Source organism: Bactrocera tryoni, chromosome 1 (genome assembly GCF_016617805.1).
Source record: "Bactrocera tryoni isolate S06 chromosome 1, CSIRO_BtryS06_freeze2, whole genome shotgun sequence".
Classification (NCBI taxonomy): domain Eukaryota; kingdom Metazoa; phylum Arthropoda; class Insecta; order Diptera; family Tephritidae; genus Bactrocera; species Bactrocera tryoni.
In genome coordinates this window covers 65300585-65315616 of record NC_052499.1, presented here as the reverse complement: position 1 = coordinate 65315616, position 15032 = coordinate 65300585, and positions in this window count along the sequence as shown.

Here is a 15032-nt window from a genome sequence, read left to right as displayed (position 1 = left end):
TATATTTAAAATAGATATATTTCAAATAAAAAAATAAAACAAAATAAAATTTGTAAATAAATAAAAAAATATAGGAAGCAATGCAACTTGGTTTTCAATTAATGTAAACTTTTGTAAAATTGCAAAACAAAATAAAAATAAATATTTTTGTAAATAAAAATTATTTTTCCTTTAAGTGAAAAAACCAACTGATAAATAACACATAATTTTTATTTACCCCCAAATTTAATTCAATGTTATGCAAATTTAGTATTATTTATTAATAGCATTTTTAGTTGTAATTAATTTATGAAAATTTTCCGCCAATTAAAAAATTAATATATTTTACTAATTTAAATAACTGTAGGTATTGAAATATTGCGCAAAGCTAAAATAGCTGTGTCTGTATATTATTCTAAGATAGTGTGTGTGTGTTAATTATGCACCTAACTGTAAACTTGTATGTAATTAATACGCTATATGTATGTATAAGTGTAATTGGCCATATTGATAGTTAAAAAGTCGAAAATCTATTATTAAACAATTAAATTAAATTTAGACCTAAAATTAAAAATTAAAAAAAAAATTAAATGTAATTCAAGAAATATGAAATGTGAAATAGCGTGTAAGTGAAAATCATTATTATTATTATTGATTAATATTAAATTTAATGGCAATCACAAATGCAAAAGTGCGATGAAAATGTGACAAAATTTAAGTAAAGTAATTTAAAAGATATAATTAAATAATAAAAGAAAGAAAAAGAAATCACAAAAAAATAATAAAAATCATGTATGAAAAATTTAAACGAATGACTTCTTATTTACTGCGGATATTGGTTCTTTTATATACCAGGTTGTTCAATTAGTTTTGTCGTTTGATAAGAAAAACACATTTTTATGATTCAAAATACACTTCATTATTCAGTATAATCTCTCTGAACATTCATAGACTTGCTGCAACGATGCTCCAATCTGTGGATCCCATCCCTGAAGTGAGAATCCGGAAAGTCTGCAAAATACGCTTCAACAGCCGTTATGACCTCCTCATTTGATGAAAAACGCTTGCCACGCATACATGTTTTGAGTTCTGAAAACAAATGGAAATCGCTGGGGGCCAAATCTGGTGAATACGGTGGATGCCGCAACAATTCGAACTTTAACTCATGGATTTTAGCCTTTGTCAAAATGCTCTTAGGACACGTCCTGATGAAAAATGATTTTTTTCAGTTTTTTTTACCCTTTTTTTCTTTTAACTGGTCCAAAAGGTTGCAATAATATTCAGAAATAATTGTTTTAGCTGTTTGCAAGTTATCCATAAACAAAATTCCTCTCGCAACCCAAAAAACGCCATAACCTTCCTGGCCGATTTCCGGACAAGAACTCGTTTCGATGTCGAACAACCTGGTTCACACCACTCTTTAGCCTCTTGGATTGATACAGGATCATGGTGATAGAGCCAAGTCTCATCCATAGTGATTAATCGAAGCACAAAATCCACTTTATCCTTTTTAAAAAGCACCAAATGTTGCTAAGAAAGTCGCATTCGAATGTGTTTTTGTTCCATTGTTAGCGAATGCGGCACCCATTGTCCACACAGCTTTCTAAAACCCAAAATTTCACTTAAAATATGGCTCACACAGCCAACGAGATGTGTAGAGCCTCTACTAAAACTCTCTCAGTCAATCGACGATCTTCCAAAACCATATTCTGTATTTTGGCTATGGTTTCTGGTGTTGAAACGATTTTTGGACGTCCTTCACGTGGATCGTCTTGAAGGCTTGTACGACCACGTTTGAATTCAACAACTAATTGTAGGTGAACAATCATTATACACTTTTAACATTCGTTCGTGAATTTCTTTTGGTGCTACACCTTACAAAAATAAGAATTTTATCACTGCACGATATTCAATTTTTTCCATTGTAAAAAAATACTGTGACACAGCACTATAAAATGAGCATATTGACAATGCAAGAGAGATAGATACAGCAGTCAGCTGATGAACTGTTGTCCGATGAAGTTCGTTTGACTTTTCCACAGTGCCTGAGTGTTTTGGGATTCGCATAGAATTTCAAAGTTGGCCCGGTATTTCTGAAACATAAGTATATTGTGAAAAAAATACCAGAAAATGTACTTAATTTAAATTCTCCGGGTAAATGCTATTTTTGAAAACAAAGTACATACTTTTCTAAGTTGGTAAGACTATTCCTAATTATTACGCCAAATATGATCGCGATCTGTTAACCAGTTTACCTACAGCAGCTGCTTAAGTTAGTGCACCTCAGTAGTGCCTTGCGATTTTTACAATGGATAAAATATCAAACAAATAATTTGTCTCAAATTTTGTATTTCTCACCAAATTTCACGTGCGGAATCGTTGCGGATGTCCGAAAAGACTTACGATGATTCAGTTTTATCCAAAACCAAAACTTACGAGAGTGGTACGAAGCCTTCAAATACGATCGAGAGAGCGTGGAAGATATGCCTCGTTCTGAACGACATCCGACCTATTCAACTGATCAAAATATGAAAAAAGTGAAGGATATGGTTTTTGAAAATCATCAGACAAGTGTTAGAGAGATGACAAGCGAGCTCGACATCTCTTGCGTCAACAATCATCGTGAGACTCCTTATTATGTTTTTTGTTTTTTTATATTCGTGGTTTGGTGCATCACGAATTTATTCCGAAGGGACAGACGGTCAATAAGGAGTTATATTTGGGTGCATTGAGGCGTTTGTGTGAGAACATCCGCTACGATTGTGATCGAATTTAAAGTCACAAACGCAATGAGCACCATCGATCAATATTGTGACATAACAGTACCCGAAAATTGTAAATAAAACGAAAATAGTTAACTATTCAACAATATTTATTATGTCGCAATCAAAGTAATACACTTAAGCCAACATTATTCCTGTCTTCGAAACACTTTTTCGGACGGCCTTCAGCTACTTCAGCGAATTTTATTATATCTCTTCGATCGACTGAACGATTTTAAAACTAAGCCTTGGCTTTATAGCTTATATATTGGTCAACATGTATCAAAATTAACTGAACATATGTATAATATTGTATACGCTTTAGTTTAATGCCGAACATATGTGAAATAGTTATAAAACTAATTGAGTCTTTGACCTACGACTAATATAACCTAATAATTAACAAAACTTGATAGTAATTCATTCGCGATTTCGCCAAATAACGATTTTTGAATTCTTGCGCAATAAATTTTAACATAAAGCTTTGACAGCGCCTGAAGGCATCTCTCCGTCTTTGAACCTTGCAATTTGCAAGAGTATGAAATCTTCGGTTACACCCAAACTGAGGCCTTCCTTACGCGTTAACTTGCCAAATTTTCAACATTCAATTGAGCAATATTGTAAGCAGTAAAGAATTTAAATGAATAATATTAATACCAGTACCAATAAAATAGCAATAATCACACCTGTGAACTTAAGTAACTAATAAGAATAATAAATAAACATGAGTGCAGGATTAATGTGAGGTGTAAATGGTGAAAAGAAGCAAAGCACAGGTTGACGGCAAACAGTGGTCAGCCTTAACAAGAACATGCCAGTAGCCATCAAGCGTAGACCCAAGCATAAGTATGTTTGTGTGTATAGGCATGTATTAGTAATGCCATGCTTAAGCGTAGAAATGTATTGCCTTTCAAATTGCTTTTATAGAATTATCATAAAAATGCCTCTACGTGCATTTCTGTGTTTCGAACCAGTGTGCATGAATAAAAATTAACCATTAAAAGGTGTGTATGCGAGCGATTTGTATGTGTATGTGTGGCTCATGAGTCAATCAATATGCATTGAACGTTGGATTTTTATTACGGATTTATGATTACAAATTACAAACGACAATTGACTTACGACAATATCGTGGACAATTATATATACGGGTTGTTGTTGTTGTTGTTGCAGTTAATGGTAATGCATATTCGTGTAATTCTAAGTACAAATTAACGGTGTTTATGTCCACTTTATTTACGCGCTGTAATAAAGTTGCAAAGCGCTAGAAATGACACCGTAATATAGCAATAATAATAATTGGTTTTTCAATTATACTAATTTATTATTATTATTATATAATATAACAAGAAAAAGCGTTTACTTAGCCTGCACTGCAGCTATACACCTTTCACAGTTGCTTTACTTATAGCATAACACCGTAGAAAAAAGCTTTATCTTGATTTTGGTCGGGCGTTTTGTATGGCAGCTTACAGTTATATTTGTCCGATCTGAGCTGCTTGCGATAATAATCTGTGCCAAATTTCATGAATATAGTTTTTCAAATAAAAAAAGTTTTCCATACAATAATTTGATATTGATCTTTCAGTTTATATGAAAGTTATATGCTGAAGTGGTCCGACTGAGTAGTTTCTTCGGATATTACACCCTTGACTCAGACAATAATTTATGTCAAATTTCTTGAAGATATGTTGCCAAATCAAAGTTTTCAGTCAGTTTGTAGCCATATTTTATAATGGTCCGTTATCGGCGTTCCGACAAACGAGAAGCTTCCTAGGAAGGCTGGAAAGCTTGGTTGGGAGGTTATTCTGCAAGGTTCTTTCCAAAGTAAACAGGGCTTTTTGAATCTAGCGCCACCTAGTGGCCCTATCTATATGTCAACTGGTGCGTTAGAATCTGCTATCTTTATTATCGATTGTCCAGTGAGAATTTCATGACATTTCATAGATTGGAAGTGAAGTTATTGCGTTTTAAGTATCAGAATGTTTGCGTTATCAGTGCGAAAATGAGCTTCGAACAAAGAGCCAACATCAAATTTTGTTTTAAAATTATTAAAACTTTTATCGAAACGTTTCAATTGATGAAACAAGTTTATGGCAATGATTGCCTATCCCGTAGCAGAGTGCACGAGTGGTTTCAACGTTTTCAAACTGGTCGTGAGGACATAAATGAAAATCCGTGATCACCGGAAAATCCATTGAAACTGTGCGTGAATTCATCAAAAATCAGCCGAAATCATCATTGAAATTCATTGAAATGGAATTGAACATCTCCAAAACATCGATTTATCGCATTTTGATCGAACATTTGGGCTTACGAAAGGTGTGTGCACGGTTTGTTCTGCACAAATTGACTGACGACGAAAAATTGCTCAGAAACCAACAATCGACTGACGATTATTTGACCAAAAATCACATTTTAACCATTAACCACTCCCCGTATTGACCTGATGTGGCACCGTGCGAGTTCTTCGTTTTCGGAAAAATGCATTTTCCCATGAAAGAAAGCGTTATGCAGACGTAGAGCCCATTCAAAAGGCTTGCACAACGAGCTAAAACACTCGTTCGACATGCTTGAAGCAGAAGGAGACTATTTTGAATAAAATAAATTGATTTCGCCGAAAAACCCATTTCTTCTGTTTTGTTTTTAAGTCCTGCTTACTTTGGGACGCACCTCGTATAATAGATAAGTTCATATCATCATTCCATTTGCTTTTATGCAAACAATCCATCATGTATCCCCCAATCTTAAGGTCTAATAAACAAGGGTTAGTTGAAAGATTTTTTTGTATTCTTATGGAACATATGAAGAGGTTGCAAAATGTAGTTTCCTTTTATATTTTGGTATTTGACATTTGACAACACTAGTATTGCAATCTGGAAACTCACAATTTTATCGTGAAGTTTGATATTTTTGATGGTAAGAGAACGTTTTGACATACGAGCGCTATTTGCGTTGTTTACAGTAACTAAAAATATTCTTCTCTATCAAAAGCATGAAGCAAACATCACAGTCCTTAATAAATGTAGCCATAGCCATAGAGAAATACCAATACTTTTATACAACAATATTATTCAAGTTAGATTATCAGAGCCTTACGGTCATGAAAATTCACGTTGGTCCTGCAAAGTAAAAATAGATCAATTGAAAGCACATGTTTTTGTCAAAATTTGTTATTTTTTTATTCAACATAGTTCCCTTCAAAGTGATACACTGCCTACAGCAACCTTTGTCCTTTGCATCAATGATTTCGGAGATCACCGCTTCATTCGATGAAAATTTCTTCCCAGCAATCTTCTTTTTTGAGATTCGAAAACAGGAAATAGCCAATCATAGTGAAACGGCACTTTCTTTTTTTTTTAAATGCGAATATTTTTCGGCCATTTCGTCCTTCAAACGTTCCAATAAGGCTATGTAATAGCCGATGGTTCTTCATTTTTAAAGGTAGTCAATCCCAATCCCAAAATAGAGACGTCATAATCTAGCCAGCCGAATGTTGCGTTTTCCACGCTTTGAAGCGGATTCATCGTATGCATTCCACTCGAATGACAGACGATTGAACTTCAGAGTGAAATGAGGGGTCCGCGTTTTATCCATACTCACATATCGACGCAGAAACTCGTGTTTATTATGCTTTCACATCTCTAAACACTGCTCCGAATCCAAACTCGTCGTTGTTTTTAGTCAAAAGTGAGCTCTCGCAGCATCCACTTTGCACGCAGCATTCTCATAACCAAATTTTCGTGAATGATATGATGTGTACGTTAAGTATGTAGATATGTTTGTAGTATCTTCTTTATCATTCAATTTTAATTTACGGTCCTTGTACATACTTTTGTGGATTTTTTTCTAACTATGTTTTCGTCGGTAACAATTTCTTTTAGCCGTCCACTCCATCTATCGTCCTCGGTACACATTTCGCCTCGTTTAAACTTAGCAAGCCACTTTTGAATGGCGGATTTCACTCGGACAGTGTTCGGAAACTTGTCATTAAACCAACTGTATTTTTTTCTCTTCGAAAAGCTCTATTTTATCAGCACCAAAATTCCTCTTTATAAATTTTTTCACAATAACAAAAGTAGCTTCACTCAAAATGATATAATTTACAAAGTAATGAACCGACTGCTGTCATATGGATTTAATTCTTTTGTCAGGTCAAGGATTTTTCAATGAACCTGTGCTGGTATACTGTAATCTTAGCTCTCTCAACCTCAAACTCAGTCCACCTTTACCCTTAACCATTAGAGGTTATGTGATTTTATTCCAAATTTTATCACCTTCAACAACTTAAAAAATAATAATAAGAAATAAATATTTTCATACAAAATTAATGAAGAAAGTAATTAAATACAGTCAATAACCTAACAAATTAAGTAATTAGTTACCTAAGTATGTACATATTTGCTTATATACAATCAGTAGTATTTGTAAGTATTTGCAATTAATTTCTTTGTGACCTTCTTATATTAATCGAAATCATTTATAAGGATTGAGTATTTGCATATATTAATCCTCGAAACCTTCGGCTCCTACCCTTCAACAAGGTCTGTTCTAATCGCTAATGAGTATTTAAGGAAAAATGCTCTTGAATCCAACACACAGACATATGGTAAATACAAATAAAATGAACTGCTCGTGCTTGTTCAGTGCGCAGAGTAGCTGAACGGCAATGTGATTTTTGCAAAAGTCCACAACTGACGCCTAATTAAATTGGCAAAGTTCGTGTTTAGACCAAATAAAAACTCCTTTGATTTATGTCAATGGCAAAAATGGCAAATTGCAAGCGAAATATTTAGCACGCACACATAGAAAAAGTAAATAAAGCATATCTGTGTGCTTTATATTCATTTTGTGGTGACAGAGACTCTGAGCAGGTGTAATTTTAGAGGGGTTTCGATGATTATGGTCTTTAATCCAAAATATATTATTCAAGTATTAGAGCATAATTATATTTAATATTATATATGTATTATTATATTATATTATGTGAGATCATTTTAAGTTAAGCGAACAGAATTATTAGATAGTAACACATAACAAATGTGGGCGTAACTCGGTTTTATATTAAGAAGTATGGTAAGATTTTAATGGTTGCAAGAATTGAGAGATGAATTATTTCATTATTATTTTCATTTTAGTAAAGAGTAATAAAATTATTATCAGTACGTAAATTATGATATTTTTGTAATAAGGTTTTGATAGGTGTATACATTTAACGAGGGTTTTGAGTGTACTATTCGCAATATCGTCAACCATCTTAAGACCCAACACTCATTATTGGATAATATTTGACCGAAAAACAACGCCCAACACACAGTGAAGAAAATATAACAATCGTAGCTAAAAACAGAGCGGAGAGCGTACACGAAGATCGTGGAGAGTCGATTCGGCGCCATTCGCAGCAACATCGAACTTGCATATGGAACGACTTGGCGCATTTTACGTTGAGATCTTAAATTGAAAGCGTACAAAATAAAAAAATTTTAAGCCGCTCGACCTTCCCAAGCGACACCGCTTCATTCTATGGGCTATTCCGATGTTTTCGAGCCAAATTTTATTCAGCGATGAGGTCCATTCCTGGCTCAAAGGGCGCTTGAAAACTTCCAAGAAGATCCGAAGTTTACGAGCCAAATTTTGTTCAGAGATGAAGCTCATTTCTGGCTCATTAGGTATGTAAACAAGCAAAGTTGCCGCGTTTTGGACGAAGAGGTTAATTTTTTAAGATACATTTGAAGAGATATGCAGCTCTTGAATCATCCAGGAAAATGCAACAGTTTGGTGTGATTTGTGGGCCAGTGAAATCATCGGTCCATATTTCTTCAAAAATGTTGCCGGTGTGAACGTAAACGTCAATGCCAACCGTTATCGCGCCATGATAACTAATTATTTGATGCATGAAATTGAAACTCATGATCTCGACGACGTTTGGTTTCCATAAGACAGCGCCACTTCCCACACATCGCATCAATCACTGGATTTATTGATAGAACACTTCGGTGAGCAGATAATTCCACGTTTTGGGTCGGTCGATTGGGCACAAAGATCGTGTGATTTCACACCGTTAGACGTTTTCCTGTGGGGATATATAAAGTCTAAATATTATGCGGACAATCCCGCTTCGATTCAGGCCTTGGGACAAAACATCACGCTTGTTACCGGTCAAAATCTCTGAAAGAGTCTTCGAAAATTGGACTCAACGAATGGACCATATGAAACGTAGCCGTGGTCAACATTTAAAAGAGAAATTAAATGCCAAAGAATGTTCTTTCGAATGATAATAAACATTTCCAATTAAATTTGAAGTTTCCTTGTATTTTTTTTTCTTAAAAAAAAGTAGAGAGCCTCGAAATGGTTCACCAATAATTGTCATGCAAACGAGGTTCTGTATGGAAAACTATCTTATTTGACCAGATATATTCTTAAAATTTGGCATACAAAGCAATGCTAAAATATCTGATTTTTTTTTCTCAAGGGACCACTATAGCATAAAGCTGTCACACAAACTGAACTATCGGAATCAAGTCCTTGTATAGTAACATTATATTTGTGAAGGGTATTTTGGCTACGATGCAACCGAAGTTAACGAGTTTTCTTGTTTTACTCTGCGAATTCAAAAGACCAGAATTACTTGTGGAGTAGTCAATATGCTGTTGTTTTCAAAGTTCTCGCTAAGTTGTGAAATTATAGAAAGCTTAAGGTTTTAAGGAGCTTTCAAATCCACAAAAAGGATTTTCCGGGTGCAACATGAACAGCTCACTTCTTAATAAAAAAAAAATTCTTAGTGAAAGCATTGTTATTTAATATATCACCTATATATCATATGCATTTGGAACAACTTTAGCATAAGGAATGTTGCAACAGTACACCAGATTGCACTGCAAAACTGCCTTTACCCCCCTTAAAAAATATGCCACTGTTAATATGTGCGAAATATATAAAAAAAAATATGATTGCTATACCTTCACCTTCGGTCAGCTGTGGAAATGCTTTGCATGTGTCGGTGTATCGCGTTTCTAATCAGTCTAAATATTCAACTGAATGCGCCCATATCCGTTTCCGTTTTGACTGCAATCACTGTTAACGTAGCAATTCTAGTTGGCGGAGCAGCTAACTTGTTATTAAAATCTGTTTACAGGCTTACACACGCAAGCACACACACAACTACACATACATACGCGCTCATACACACACTCACACAGGAATAACAGTCGTTATTCCAGTAGTTAAAAGTGAGTATTTTCGAAAAATGTATTTATTAGGCTTGCATGCAACCAGACCAATCAATTTGTCAAATACAACAACAATGTGGTACTACAAAAAGGCAAATACTTGCTAATTCTGAGTAAATAAGCGAATAAGTCGAAAATTAAAAATTTGTGAAATGTTGGCGGTAATGACTGGCAGGCAGCAGCTGTTGCTGCTGTTAGTGTGGTTGTTGTCGCTATTTTTGTTTTTGTTTTCATTTTTGCTATTTTCATTTTCGTTATTTTTTTCCAACAACGAGCACGTGTAATATGCACGAGCTTTTAGAGTCCCAGAAAAAAATTCAACAAAACGCGCAAACTATCTGCCTTGAATAGCGGCAAGCAATAATTTAAGCTGCCCCCTTGCCCCTGCAACACCTTTTCACCGGCACTCAATAGTAATTTTAAATATATAATTAAAAAAATCAGCTAAATTGTCCAATTACTGTGTTGTTGCTGTAGTATTAGTTGCACGAGAGAAATGCATTTTGAAAAATCGCAAATTGGAGAAATAATTAGCTGTCGCTTTGGCACAAAAACAACAAAATTGCTGGCTAAAATTAATGCTTTTACAAACATAATAAATACATGAGCACACAATTTTTGTTGTAATTGCCGATGATGCTGGCCTTTCCCGGCCGGCTGTGTCCATGTTGTTGCCATCATTTTAATGACACTGCCTGCACTCGTGTTGTCATTGCTCGTACCGTTGCGTGTTGTTGTTGGCATTACATTGCATGCATTAAATTACAATACTCAAATTACTAGTTTGACACCGCGAAACGGCAATTGGCGCAAAAAATACCATAAACTAATTGCTTCTCTATTCGTTTTTCCATTTTCAAATCACCTAATTAGCTGAGCTCTTTAATATCTATTTGTAAGTTAGTGCAATTGTTGTAGCTTTGAAAGAAAGCTTTGGAACCGGTTTCGTTTAATATTTAACTTTTTATAATTTCAATTTCGTTTGCCAACAACACATTTTATTTGTACTACTAAAAAGAAGAAGAAACCTCCATTGCACCGAAGCCAATAACGGTCGTATCGAAAGAATACCCTTCACAAATAACGGGTGATCCATGTAGAGGTACTTTTTTCAGTAGCCTTCTTTTGACAGATCACGCGTGCGTCGTGTCAAGCTGTCATGATATTTTTGTTCAGTTTGGCATTTCTTACTTATTACGAATATTCACGTTCTGTAAAGAATGTGTTTCGTGCGCTTCACTCAACTGATGGTCAACATAATCGGCCTACAGAGCGTACTATCCGCAACACCATCGCCCATCATGAGACCCAACAAACAGTTTGGTGTAGTTGGTTCTTCAAAAATATGCGGATGAAAACGTAACCGTCAATGGCGACCGTTATCGCTCCATGATAAACGACTATTTGATACCAGAAATTGAAGCTCGTGATCTCGGCGACATTTGGTTTCAACAAGTCGGCGGCACTTCCCACACATCGCATCAATAAATCGACTTTTTGAGAAAACACTTCGGTGAGCAGATAATTCCACGTTTTGGTCCGGTCGATTGGCCACCATGTTTGTGTTATATCACACTGTTAGGCTTTTTTCCGTTTCGACTAAGGCCTTGGAGTCAGACCGAACGAGCTATTGAAAATTGAACCCAACGGATGGACCATCTGAGACGTTGCGGCGGCCAACATTTTAAAGAGATAATCTTCAAAAAATAAATACCAAAGTATGTTCTGTCGAATAATAATAAACATTGCCCATTAAATTTAAAGTTTCGGTGTTTTTTCTTTAAAAAAAAGGTGGTGAAACTTGAAATAAACCAAATTTTGCAAAAGATTCCATACATAAACTTGATTTTATGGGACAGTTTGTTTGGCTATATGCTATAGTAATCCGAATTGATCAATTTCTTTGGAGCTTATACAGTTGGCTTGGATAATAGTTCGTACCAAATTTCGTGAATAAAACAAAAAGTTTTTCACACAATAGAGCTTGAGATTGAAGCAACTATATGCTATAGCGGTCCATTATCAGCGGTCCCAAAAAATGGGTAGCTTTTTGGGAAGAAAAGAACGTGTGCAAAATTCCAGATTGTGATATCAAAAACGAAAGGACTAGTTCACTTACGAGAGCATTTATTCCTAAGTGATTCGCTAAATTTCGGACAAACTACCAAACAGACGAACTCAGTGGACTTTATGGTTATTCCAGATGGAAAAGTCTAAAGTTCCACAAACTAATTTCGGAAGACTGTAAAATGAAGTTGACTGAGAAACTGACACTCTAGATATGTTTCATATATGGTTCACAAATACTTGGATTTGCAAAAGCTCTGAAGCACCTGCAGCAGTGACTACTATAATGTTATAAAGCTGACAGTTGCACGACCTTTTTGGTAGAAAAGTGAAACGTAGTTTGCTCTTAGGAAGACTTATCTTGCTGCAATTATTAGTGTTAAAACTGGACGGTTTCCAATAGATATGCATAAATACAAATTGTCCTACTTAATATTTACATACTTAAAAGTTCTTGGCATCACCTGACCGAGTAGGATCCTGTGTATCAATAGTCCACCACACAAACCGACCGAATAATCTTACTCTTAAAAATAAAATCTTAGAGTGTTTAATGTAGGATCTTACATCTTATTTCAAGATTTTATTATAGTACTATCTCTATATGTATTAATATGCCATAATATGGATGTCGTCAGTAAGTAAAAGCGATTACATAATGTCATAAATTTTGCAATATTAATTACCAAATGACAGATACATTGTTAAATTTGTATGTATGTCCGATGCTCCGGAGAGCACATAAAATGAATTCGACGTTTCTTATGATGATAAAAATTATTCAACCATGAAGTTCCATTAAATGTTGTGTGCGGAATGGAATTTTTGGTGCCGTAACGTGCAGAATGTTGGAAAAGGCCTTTGGTGATAATCTTTTGCCGCGGAAAAAGTGTTCTTGAGTGGTACAAATCATTCAATGAGGGTCGGGAACGCGTTGACAATGAACGACGTTCAGTACGACCATCAACATCAACTGATGAGCAACATGTCAATAAAATAAAGGAATTGGTGATTGATAATCGACGATTAACCATCAGAGATCTTACTGGCATCATTGGAACATTGGAAGGATCAGTGAATACCATTTTGAATGAACATTTGAACCTAAGAAAAGTGAAAGCACGATTGGTTCCAAATCACTTAATTTTTTATAAAAACAGCGTCGCGTTTACGTTTGTGAAACAATGCTTTGCCACTACCAGGATATTATCAAACATATTGTTACTAGTGATGAGCCTCGGACCTATGCTTACGATCCGGAAACAAACGATCAATCGGCCGAATAAAGCTGAGCCGAAGCCGAAAAACCATGTCAAAGCAGGTTAAATATAAATGTTATGAAGACAGTTTTCTTCCATTATCGAGGTGTCATGCACTCCGAATTCCTTCCAACCGGCCACACTGTCCAGAAGGAATACTATTTGAGTATTATGCGTCATTTGCGTGAAGCTATTCGTAAAAAAATGTCGGAATTATGGGCCGACAACTCTTGGTTTTCGCGCCCCGATAATGCACTGTCGCATACTGTATTGATTCTTCGTGAGTTTTTCAACCAATATCGTGCCGCAGCCATCGTATTCTCCTGAATTAGCTCCATGTGACTTCTGGCTATTCAGCAAACTCAAACGATCGCTCCGAGGAAACCTTTTTGAGTCACTTGAAGTCATTAAACGTGAATCACTACGCGCATTAAAGTTCTGTTCCGGAAATTGACTTTAACAACTGTTTCGTGGAAAAACGTTGGCACAAGTGTATTAGAGCCAAGGAGAATTACTTTAAGGAGGATAACATAGATTTTTAAGAATAAATTAAGGGGATATTCTGGTCTAGAAATTTAAAAAAATCTAAATTTTTTTTTATATTTTCAAAGTTTAACTATTCAAGAACATGTGTCCAAGAGGATTTTTCAAAACTCAAATTATTTTCGGAGATATAGGCATTTTTCTGACCCGGCATCCAAACTGGTTCGGCCGCAACTAATCGAATAAAAGCCTTTACGCGAAACTTTAAACGCGTTTTTCTCAAAACTGACTTTTTCGGAACGATACCCATGATTTTTCAGGTTCTACTGGACCGATTTACTTGAAATTTTTATAGAGTCTTCTTTATAGGCTTGTCTATAATTGGAACTAGCCCCATCCCCAAATTTTTATTTTTATTAAAAATTAAAAAAATTCGAAATAGTCAGAAAAAGTGATCCAAAAAACTTATTTTTTACAGGCAGTCGCCATTTTGTGAAAAAAAAATTTTCCCACTTTTCCGTAGTTCCGGCCATTTCGACCTTATTCTAGATTAATAACCTTTTTTTTTGGTTTCAGATAACTCGGAGGGTTGAAATCATGGGTATGGTCTCGTGGAAATTTTTAGAGACCCCCCACTTCGTAAACTCATAATTTTTGAAATTTTTTAGTTTTTTTAGTTTTTAATTTTTTTCTGTACTCTTCTAAAATTAACAAATAACTAATAAAAAAAAGTGGATAGTAAAAATATTAATTGCCTTTTTACGACTCTTTAAAAATTTCCCGAAATTCATGCTTCTAGACCAGAATACCCACTTAAGAGTTTTAAAATTATGAACAAATTCTTCTTATATTTTTCTCATAGTAGTAAATATTATCGTATCTCCGAACCTATTTGCTAGATTTAAAACAATTTTGGCGAGACATTTCAGTCTCAATAATATCAATAATGACTTGTTAAGACTACATACTAGAGCTTAGTAGATTTACATTGCTTTAATATTATTGCATAGGAGACCATTTTACTCGCACACCATTTTGTTACTACCACTAAGGCTTAGACGAAAAAGTTCCACATGATTGAGCAGCAAAATTAATTTCCAATGACCTAAGCGAGCGATACTAAACATGCTTATACCTAATATACATATGTGTATGTGCGTATGTATGTATGTATGTACAATGTATATGAGAATATGTATTGCTCTCATGCTTTTCGTCAATATACTTGTAAATAAATGTCAGTACATGTGCCT